This window comes from Fringilla coelebs, assembly GCF_963513975.1.
Source record: "Fringilla coelebs genome assembly, chromosome: 1".
Taxonomy (NCBI): domain Eukaryota; kingdom Metazoa; phylum Chordata; class Aves; order Passeriformes; family Fringillidae; genus Fringilla; species Fringilla coelebs.
Genome location: NC_140028.1, coordinates 28,398,478 through 28,408,772, shown reverse-complemented (window position 1 = coordinate 28,408,772; position 10,295 = coordinate 28,398,478).

Here is a 10,295-nt window from a genome sequence, read left to right as displayed (position 1 = left end):
ACGTATCCTAAAACAGTGCAGCATATTCATCCTGACGCCCATCCAGTTTGTGAAACCATACAGCACCAGCTGATGCACATGTTGTCTGTGTCCTTGGGACTGAGGCTTCTGTCTCTGGCACAGGACAGCACAAGGACAGGGCCTGATGCTCAGCCAGGGTCTGGCCTTGATTCTGAGCCAGGATTGGGACAGTATGTTCCCTTGCATATAGGCATCCAAATTACTTTACAGCAATATTGGGAGGTTTTCCATTCATTATTGTCAGAAGAGCCAGGGAGACTTCAGGGAATTGGTGCACTTGTGACAAAGCTCTTACTGGACACACTGATGGCTGCACAGCAATAGAATTCATGCCTGGTGCACTGTTTCTGACAGTTCTGACTGTAGATAGAAGCATCTTATCTAAATCAATAACAGGGAGTTCATTAAAGATAAACCATGGGAGGGGAAAATTTGCAATTTCTTCCAGACAGTCTGAAAAATCCCATTATTTTTCTTATGAAGAGTTCTGTTTCCTTTATAAAGCCAAATGTTGCTCTGACTTATTTGAGCACTCTTGAAATAAAAAGTCAGTTATTGGCAAAACGAGTCCTTAAATGGCAAAGATCAAATCAAGTTTCAGAAGAAGAGGAGACAAACAGAAGTACCACAAAGTGGATATGAAGTTTTTATTTTACCGAGGAATAATTGAAGTTAAAATTCTGAAGAGGTCATGGCCAGAAAGCTGAACCTGGCCTGCAAGAATACTGCAGGATTAGCAGCAAAGGCTGCATGAAGCTTTTGCAAACTGAGCTCATGAAAAATATACCAGCACTAAACACAAACCCTGTCAGTGATTGGGAGGTGTGCCATTTATTGCAAAAGCTGATTTCACTTCATTATCTTTTCTTTATCAATTGATGTGGCAAACTTCTCAGCCATTAATGCTTAGCTAAATAGGAGTGAAGCCTGATAACACAAAAACACCATTCTCCCATGCACCAAATTGACAAGATGTAGAGGACCTTTGAAAGCTGTAAAATAGCATTAGTCAGAGATAATAAATAGAAATTTTCATCAGTGTTCATTAATAACATGGGAAAGAGAATAGTGCTAGCCTTTCCAGAGATGGGAATATAAATGAGAGGAAGCAAATGATATTAAAATGCAACATCTCTTGCCAAATTCCAGATTATCTATGGAATCAGAAAAAGGCTCCTGGAAAAAATGTCATGGCATATTTTCATTGCATATTTGCAATCCCACTTCATGCACCTCAGTGAATGTTTCATTAATTAATGGCAAATATTCTAAACAGCTATTTAGATAAGGCAAAACAAGAAGTAATTAATTCACTGGTAAAATTTTTGGCAGACATTTTTTGTAGTTTATAGAGACAAATGAGAATAATGCATTTTCAATTTAAAAGAGCAAGAGGGTGTCATAAAACACAGGATCCTTAATGAAGTTTTCAGGAGACTGGATATGAGTGAAGAACTCTAGTATAAAATGCTAAAATTTAAAAAAAATCATTTAAAAAGTAACACTTTTTAAAAACTCACAAACCCAACTTATTAAGGTTGTTCCTGACACAATTTTCTGCCAACTGTTTCTTATTTGTTGCTCCACTGAGAAATCTGGAAATAATAAAACCAAAGAAACTATTATCTCAGAAGCAAATTTTAGAAAAGAAAATTAATTTCATCCTACCAAAGTAAATTCAACTGTCATGAAAATGCCTTTCAGCAGAAAGGCACAATTCTCCTTCTAAAATATGAAGGTAAAATGTATATCTGAAAAATGGCTCCAATGTCCAAAAGCTTAGTTGCCACTTTATCAGCTTGACAAAAGGAATTACTCCTCATTTCAAATCCTTCCTCATTTACATGCTCAGAATAGCATGGTAACAAAACCTTGATCATGAAGAATATATAACACATTTTGCAGACCACTTTTTCAGTGTAAAATTATAATTCACAGCTGTGACATCTAGTTGTAGAAGAAAACTATATCCTTGGTTACATGCCTGAATTTTCTTTTTAGTGTAGAGCATAGCTTACATGAATTTTTCTATTTGTAAATTATTTCTACTAGAGAAAATCCAATTATTATTTAGTCTCATTTGCCCATAGCCACTACTGTGTTACTACTCTGCTGATGCAAACCATTCCCAGGTCCTTTAAGTCCTGGTCTCAGAGCTAAAACTTCCTGTGGCAAGGTGTGAGTAGTGACATCAAGAGGAGACTTAAAAGATTGTGTGACACTGGTTATAGGAACAACTTAGGCGGAAACTTACGGTTTAAAGTCTTAAAACTGAGACCAAGCTTTGGCAAATTCTCAAGAGCCAAGCCCTAAATGGTTGTCACTATGTGCCTCCAACTCCACATCAAACACAGTCATCTTCAAGGCACATATTTAGTCTAAGCCAAATACCTGGTCTGTCTTTGAGAGGGACCTTGATTTATCCTTTGTGGCACATGGCATTAGTTAGTCTGCCTGAGTCACTCACTGCTCAGAAAATTAAAATACAAAATAACACAAAATAAGACAAACTAAAAAACAAAACTCCTCTCAGAATCCATTAGCAAGAGAAGTTTGATATACACACAGCAAAAACAAAAAAAGTTACAAAGAAAAGTGATGGAAAATGTTAGGTGATCATCTCAAATAGGTGATAAAATGTATTAAATTATTTAAATAATTCAGGCAAAATATTTCAGTCATCTCTACTACCATATAAATTCCATAAATAAGAATGCAAATAACCAGGGACTGTTACATGGCTGTTACATTAGCAGCACTGCTGGATGCAGCATCAAAGTCCTTATAAAGGAGAAGAATTGTTGTTATCCTATGATATGAGACTTAAATAAGAGTTTAAAAGTAGCATTAATTTTCTTGATTAAAGATTACCAAGGTGAAGTGTTTAATTGGTATTTTAACTGGGTAGCAAGGAAATAAATTCTGCATTTTGCAGTTTAATGAATTCTATGGCTCATGAAAACACAGCTCTTTGTCTAATTTAAAATTAAATAGTTATCTCAAAATGCATTTATTTAAGAACATATTGGTTTTGACTTAGGGAAATGAGGGAACCTGATAAAAGTTTATTTTGATTCCTAAGCTTTATTTCTGTATCAACTATTTTTCTGCTTCTTAGATAGTTAATCTGGTGTAACTAATCTATGAAGTTTAATGACTTTTCAAGTTTGGCTCAAAAACTTAATGATGTTGATATAACATGATTTCATCCGTGTACTGGTGTCCTCTTAAGAACCCTAAAAGATCTCTTTACCTGCCGACAAAACCTCTTCTCTCAGTGCAAGAAAATTTTTGTTCACAGGATTTCTAGAATTTCCTTCTCCTACCTGTGATAGAGGTTTATCCTTTTTCACAGTCTTCTGTTCCACCGGCATCTTTTTTTGAAATAAGGTTTTTTTCTCCTTTATCTATAATTTCCTTTTAATTTAGGTGTTTGATTTGGCCTTGTATAAGAAAACCAAGAACAAACCCTTATAAAACCTTGCCCACCTCTGAGCTGGATGCCTCACTTCTCCTGGCTTCACTGTTCGACTCTGCTAATTTTGTCCTGTTCCACAGCTCAGCTTCATTCAGAAAGTGTCTCAAAGGCTTGTTCATTGTCCTACGCTGTTTCTGTCAGAAAACTTGGCTCATTACATTCACATGACACATCAAAGAATTTCTGGCTACATGATTGGAAAATACAGTGCCAAACTGATTACTGAGGAACAGTTTTTATAACAGCAACGTAATAATTTCCCTAATGTCAACAATAATTCATACTTTGGATGGATTTGTAAATTGTATGAATTATTCCAGATATCTGTTCATACTGTAATTCATGTCATCCAAGTAAGCTTAGATGAACACTGCTGTATTTTGCTGACTTAAAAATTTGTGACTATTTGAACCTGTGAAATGTCCTAATACTTTGTGTCTGTCAAGAGGCTGTTTAAAGAAAGTTTTATTGGTTGGTAACGTTACTGTTTAGAGAAGTTGCTTGCCTTTCAAACTTTATTGTATAGTAAGATTGATTTGAAAGATGAAGATATGCAACACACGTCACAGTGTCTGGAAATGGATAAAATCAAGTGTTGGATTAAATACCAGCCAAATAAAACTTACAAACAAAAAAACCAGCATTCTGCTTTCAGCATCTGCAGTAGCAGATATTGATCAAACACCATGTCTTAATAACATGATCATGAAATGTTGTTAGATATGAATCAGATTCTCTTTCCCAAATTTGTTTAAGGCAGATTCTGCTTGGTGAGCTCAAAGCTCACTGTTGGTAATAAGTGGAGCAGAGGGCCACGCTCCTTGGAAGATGTGAATCCACGTTCTGTTCCCATGCTCTTTTTTTGTGTTCAGAAATACCCAGCCCAACTCAGACCTTTTCCAGAGAAGTAAGGTAAGGAGAATCAAGGTATTTTCCTTTTTGAATAATGTATCTCCTTCTGAAAGTTGTTCTGAAGTCCTTAGATTTGTAGAAGTAGTACCATCAGCTCCTCTTTGAAATTAAAAAAAAAAAAAACTGTGAGAGGGGAAATGGAGCAGAATTGTTGGGCTTAGTTTTTGATACTGCGGTCGTACTCAAATGAGTAAACCTCAGAAAAATCACCTATAACAACACAGAGTAATGGATGTACAGAGCAGTGGGAACTGTGCTGACATGCATCAGAGCTGAAACCTCCTTGGCCCATCTGTGTTTTGAAACCATGCACCAGAGGGTAGCAGATGTCCTTCTACAAAGGGAAATGTGCTACTCCACATGATGTGCATGAGGCATTGCTGTCACATGCAAAACTGTCATGCAGATTGCTATGCACAGGGTATAGACACACAATTTACCATAATTAAATCTTATTCAACTTCAATAAAATTGGATGGCAGCAGCTACAAGCACAAAGAGTAAAAGGACTGCTGGCTCCAAGTGAAAGAATTATTCAGCTACAAGAAACTGTAGGTACTACTATGCAAACTTCATAGGCAATGACTGGGATTAACATTATGTTATATATGAAATGCAGATATATATATATCTATATATATATATACACACACACATATAAATAACATATATATACGTTATTTTGTAATAATTTTCTTAGGACTTACCAAGAAACAACATCTGATGCAAGTAATAAACATACAAAAATAGTTGTAAATTAATACTCTTTGCAGAGACTCTAAAATCATCACAATCTAAGTTTAGTTTTGGTAAAATATGTTCACTATGGAGCTCTCCAACTAGTTCTGACACTAAACCAAAATAAAAATTTAAAAAAACAGAAAATAACAAGAGCACTGACCTGTACCTGTCTTGCTGCACTTCCTTCTCATTGACCTCTGGTAGCTCAGTTATTTTTTTTGTGTAAATTGTTTGTGGGATTGCCATGTAATGAAATAAAACTTTTCAGTCTCTTTTTCTAGTGGAATAGGACTGCTGCTGGAAAGATGAAATAAAAAAGAAAAATTAAACATTGAAGGAAAATACCCCAAAAGATAGCCATCCTCTCCATAATTTTTATAAACTTCACACAGAACCTCCTGATAGTATTTCAATTTCCTATTTTTAATATACAAAGAAATTTCTTGGCTTTTACATAAACTTAGTTAACTGTTTACACTTGCCATCTCAACTAGACAGAAAAAAAAATTCTTCCTGGATTAGACTGTTATTTCACAGATGTTGAATTCACATGAATTCATATCCAGCTACAAATGTTCAACCTTTTGAATTGAAAAATTCAGCACAGTCATAATTGTGATAAAGGTCACAATATTAAGGGTCCTAATATCATCTGTCACTTTGATACATCCAAAATCATCAGTTCATCTCAAAGTCAATTTTAAAATTCATTTTTCTATCTTACCCAACAGACACAAAATTGTCTGTTCTAAATTCACAAATATTTTCTATAAAAATAGTTTTCAGTGGATATCCTTTTTCTGCAAGACCCAGCTCTACAAACAGATTGATTCATTGCGCACAAGAATTTAATATAAAATAAACTTACAAAAAGCCAGCTACAAAATGTAGTAACATTGCTTCTCCCCAAGAATACACAAAACACAGAAAACAGGTATTTATTCTTTCAATTTGCTTGTTCACAGCTGCTGCTTTCATCAACCAGCATAAATATTGGCTGTTCAACCCATACCAATACTCTGCCTTCCTCCTTGATTTTTTCTCCTGATTTTGCAACATCTCTGAGGTTAGTTTTGGCATGTTTTGGTCCTTTGCACTGCACCTCATGTAATCCCAGTCCATTATCTTGTAGTCATTAAATTTGCCAATTTTCTGGTTTTTATTTCTAAAAATACATTTCCTTTGATGGTATCTCCATTCCAGAGTGTTAGTAAGTCCTTCTTTCCTAATTACAAGATTTCAAAGGGGATCAAATGGGCAAGCTTTGATCCATGTCCCTGCCATTCATGGATTCCCATAGCATATGAGGGCTTTCACTTTGGGGAAGATGTTTTTGGTTTTTTTTTTAAGTATCCATGCCAAGTCCCTGATATCTTCCCCTCAAAGTTGTGCCTTCCTCTGTGATTTTTTCCCCCTGCTTTTGCAGCATCTGTGAGGTAAATTTTGACATATTTTGGTCCTTTGCACTGCATCTCATTTCCTCCCAGACAATTTTCTTTCACTTCTTTTGGAAAGGGAAACGAAATCTTGCGAAACACAAAAGAAAGATTGACAAACACTCTGGAAAGGAGATACCATCAAATGAAATGCAATTGAAAAAAAAAACAAAACTAAAATCCAGAAAATCGGGAGATTTCGTGACTACAAGAAAATGGTCAGGGAGGAAATGACGTGCAGTGCAAAGGACCAAAACATGCCAAAACTAACCACACAGATGTTGCAAAAGCAGGGGGAAAAAAATCAAGGAGGAAGACACAACTTTGAGGGCAAGATACCAGGGACATGGCATGGATAATTAAAAAAAAAAAAAAAGAAAAAAAATTGGGAAATTTAGTGACTACAAGAAAATGTACAGAGATTACAGAAAAGAAAAAAGAAAAATTGGGAAATAACTAACCCAAGCAGAAGCCCTTGGTCAAGCCACAGGCAAACCAACACTTCTGAGACTAAGTAGTGGGCTAGACAGTTAGAAGGCATAAGAGTTCCCTGACATGCAGATTGGTGTCTTTGTTCAGCTGACAAAAATTTATCATGAACATCACGGCTTCTTCTGGGTTGTTAGAGGCCCTCAACATAATTTTCACTGGTTTAAGCTTTACTAGCTGTCCTATCTCAGACAGCAGTGAGATGATGTGAAAGCCCATGCCAGCACACACTGGTGGCCAGCGATACAATTAAGGAGGGGAAATTCATATTGCTAAACACATTGAAAGAGAAGAATTACTCCCTTCTTTGTCTCTTGTCAAGTGGAAAGGCCAAACCTGTGCAGCTATAGCAGACCAGCCATCTTACCCGGTGTCTTGGAGAGGTCATTTCCCCACTTCCACCACTCCCTAAAAAAAGTAATTCCTGTTGGAGGCATCAGTTACGAGCAATACAAAGTCAAGCCTGGCCCCTTTTACAGGACAACATCACATCTTCAAGGGTGACAGTGATGGAGATTAGAACAAAGGCTGGGAAGCAGCCTTTGCAAGTGTTTCTGGAGAAAAGCAGGTGCAGTCGGCAGGCTGAGCCACTGTAAAGGGAGATTGTGTGTCAGGCACCCAGGGAAGATGCTTTAGGATTGACCTACAAGCATGCATAGGGCCATCAGAGCCACACCAGAGCTTCTGTTTCACTCTGTTCTCCAAAATACTCTGTATGCAGACACAGGGAGTGGATGATGCAAAACTAGTGCATTCAGCTTTTTTACCAGAGGCTGTGCCCAGTGTGGCAGAAGTGTCAGCTCCCTTAGCAGCAGACCTCCATATGCTTTACAGCAATAAAGCAGTGTGATGCACCTGAAATGGACACTTAAGGGACTGAAAGGATACCAAATTCTGGGACAAAGGAAAACTCAGATAAGTCTGCTTCTCCAATCCCAACTCAGGCTGCTGACACAGTAAGAGAGGCCATGGGAGAAAAAAAGACTCACTCCCACTTCCTTGCTGTATTGATTGGTGTGTTTTATCACAGACTTTCAGTTCCTCCTGAGACTCCTGTGCTGTCACAGTTGCCTTGTTTTGGGAACACATGCAGGATGCTTGAAAACTCCCATTTTTTATCCAGAAGAGCAGATTACTGCAGCTACTGGTAGCATGAGGATGTGCAAGAGCAGTGGCAGAGTACTGAACACTGCAGCAGTTACTGAGGGTCTTCAGTGCACAAAGAAAGAGACTGGAAAGAAGAGATGCTATGTGCAAATACAATAAGAGGAAAAAAAAACTGCAAAGTCTCAAAAAATACATTAAGGAAAATTTTAAAGGGATCAGTTTTGGTGATTAAATAATGTCATTTGGATCAATACAGTGCAAAGGGACAAGTGTTTCTTTTAAACATGTGAAAATATTCTAAGAGATGCATTTTAATAAATTTAATAAGAATTTTTGGGAAACAAGAAAAACACACTCAAAGGATCTTTAAGGAGTTAAAATGTAGGTGGGGTGTTCTTAAATGCATTGAGGTTTATGTGAAATTAAAGTTCAAACAATCCCTTCAATCTAATATATATGATTCAAGCCAATAGAGAATAAAACCCTTCTATGTTAATGGGAGCCATTGCTTTCACTGGGATTGCTGCAAGCCTCATTACAGTCCTACTTTAATTTAAAGTTGTATCTGTAAACTCAAATTAGGACTTTTTATTTGAGGAAGATTTCTTAAGCTGTATTGAAATTCAGCAGACAAAGACGAATACTGCTTTCCTGCCCATCTTCCACCTTCTCACTTTTCATGTGTTTCAGATCATCTCACAGACAGCTATTCACTGATCAGCATCATTGTGCAGCTACCTGCAGCTGTATTTCTGCCTGTTCCTCTGCCAGATCACTGATCTGTTTTGTACTGCTAGTATGCAGTTCATAATACTGTATATAATTCACCCTACACAGTGTATAATTCACCTTACTCCAGCTTGGGTCTGGAGCATAAAAGCCTTCTGGCTCTGAAGGAATTAACCTTCCATTTGTCAGCCTGTTAGAGCACCTCAGCTGATGTTAGAGCACAAACAGGAAAATTACATTTCTTATAATAAATGCAAGGGGATGGGATCAGCCACAGTGATGGCAGTGATTTACCTGGAGCTGCTGGTTCCTGACCCTTCCACTGGTGTGAGGAAAACACCTCTCACAGGGCTCCACTATCATCTTGGTGCAGATGAACGCTGCCTGGCCTTCAAAGTCCCTGATATGGAAGATGCAAGTACCAGTACCCACCCAGGTTTCAGCTAAAGTGGTGGAAAGGTATGGGGGTGTTGGAGAAGTGGTAACTCTGTCTTTTACCTGTGTATTAAGCGTCTAGAGCACTTAGACTAAAGCACAACTAAATACTGCAAGACTAATACATAAATCAGTGGTCTTTCCTACTAGTGAAGAGAGATATCAGAGAGGAAAGGAGGCTTCTCTGCTCCCAGTGCAGCTTAAAAGTGACTTTCTACCCTCACCTAGTCGTTAAAGGACTTCTTAGATGACAGACTTCCAGCATTTAATCAAAGACCATTTTGTTAACCGTGGGTGAAGGGAGATGCTTCCACTGGACCAGACACTAAAGGAACTGTGATCTGAGACATACCCTGGCTTTTGGGGGCTGCTGCTCACACCCCCTACCCTCAAGTGCTGGTTTGTGTGGCTTTCAGTGGAAGATGGCTAAATGGCACCACTGACCATGCAGAAATCATGGTGACAGGTAATTTAAAACTTTATCAGGCATCTCCACATGATGTTGAGATACCTTTCCAGAAACTCCTGCTCATGTCTGCATTACATGATCAATATCTTTAGAAGAAATACTGTGACATGATCAATGGCTGGATGCAGTTCAGCAAGGTCCCAGTTAAGGTTATGAACATGATACCAGCTGCTACAAGGCACACTGAATAATCTGGACTCAAACAATGAAATAGGAATTTTTGTACCACCCATCCAGAACAAGAAATGCAAGTCATCTCCAGGACTTCCAAGTCTCCTGGGAATTACTGCTTTGGAATAGGTGCTAGCACCCTTGGCAAACAAGTGGCTGAAAATAATCCCTTGGAGTGACACTGTGGCCTAACTTGGAATATAATTTATGCAGTCTGAATGAAAATTCCCCATTTCCATACACAAAATTTGCATTACTTCTTTTGTGTGATTGCATTTCAGATACAAAGTCCAGTTTCAGTGACCTC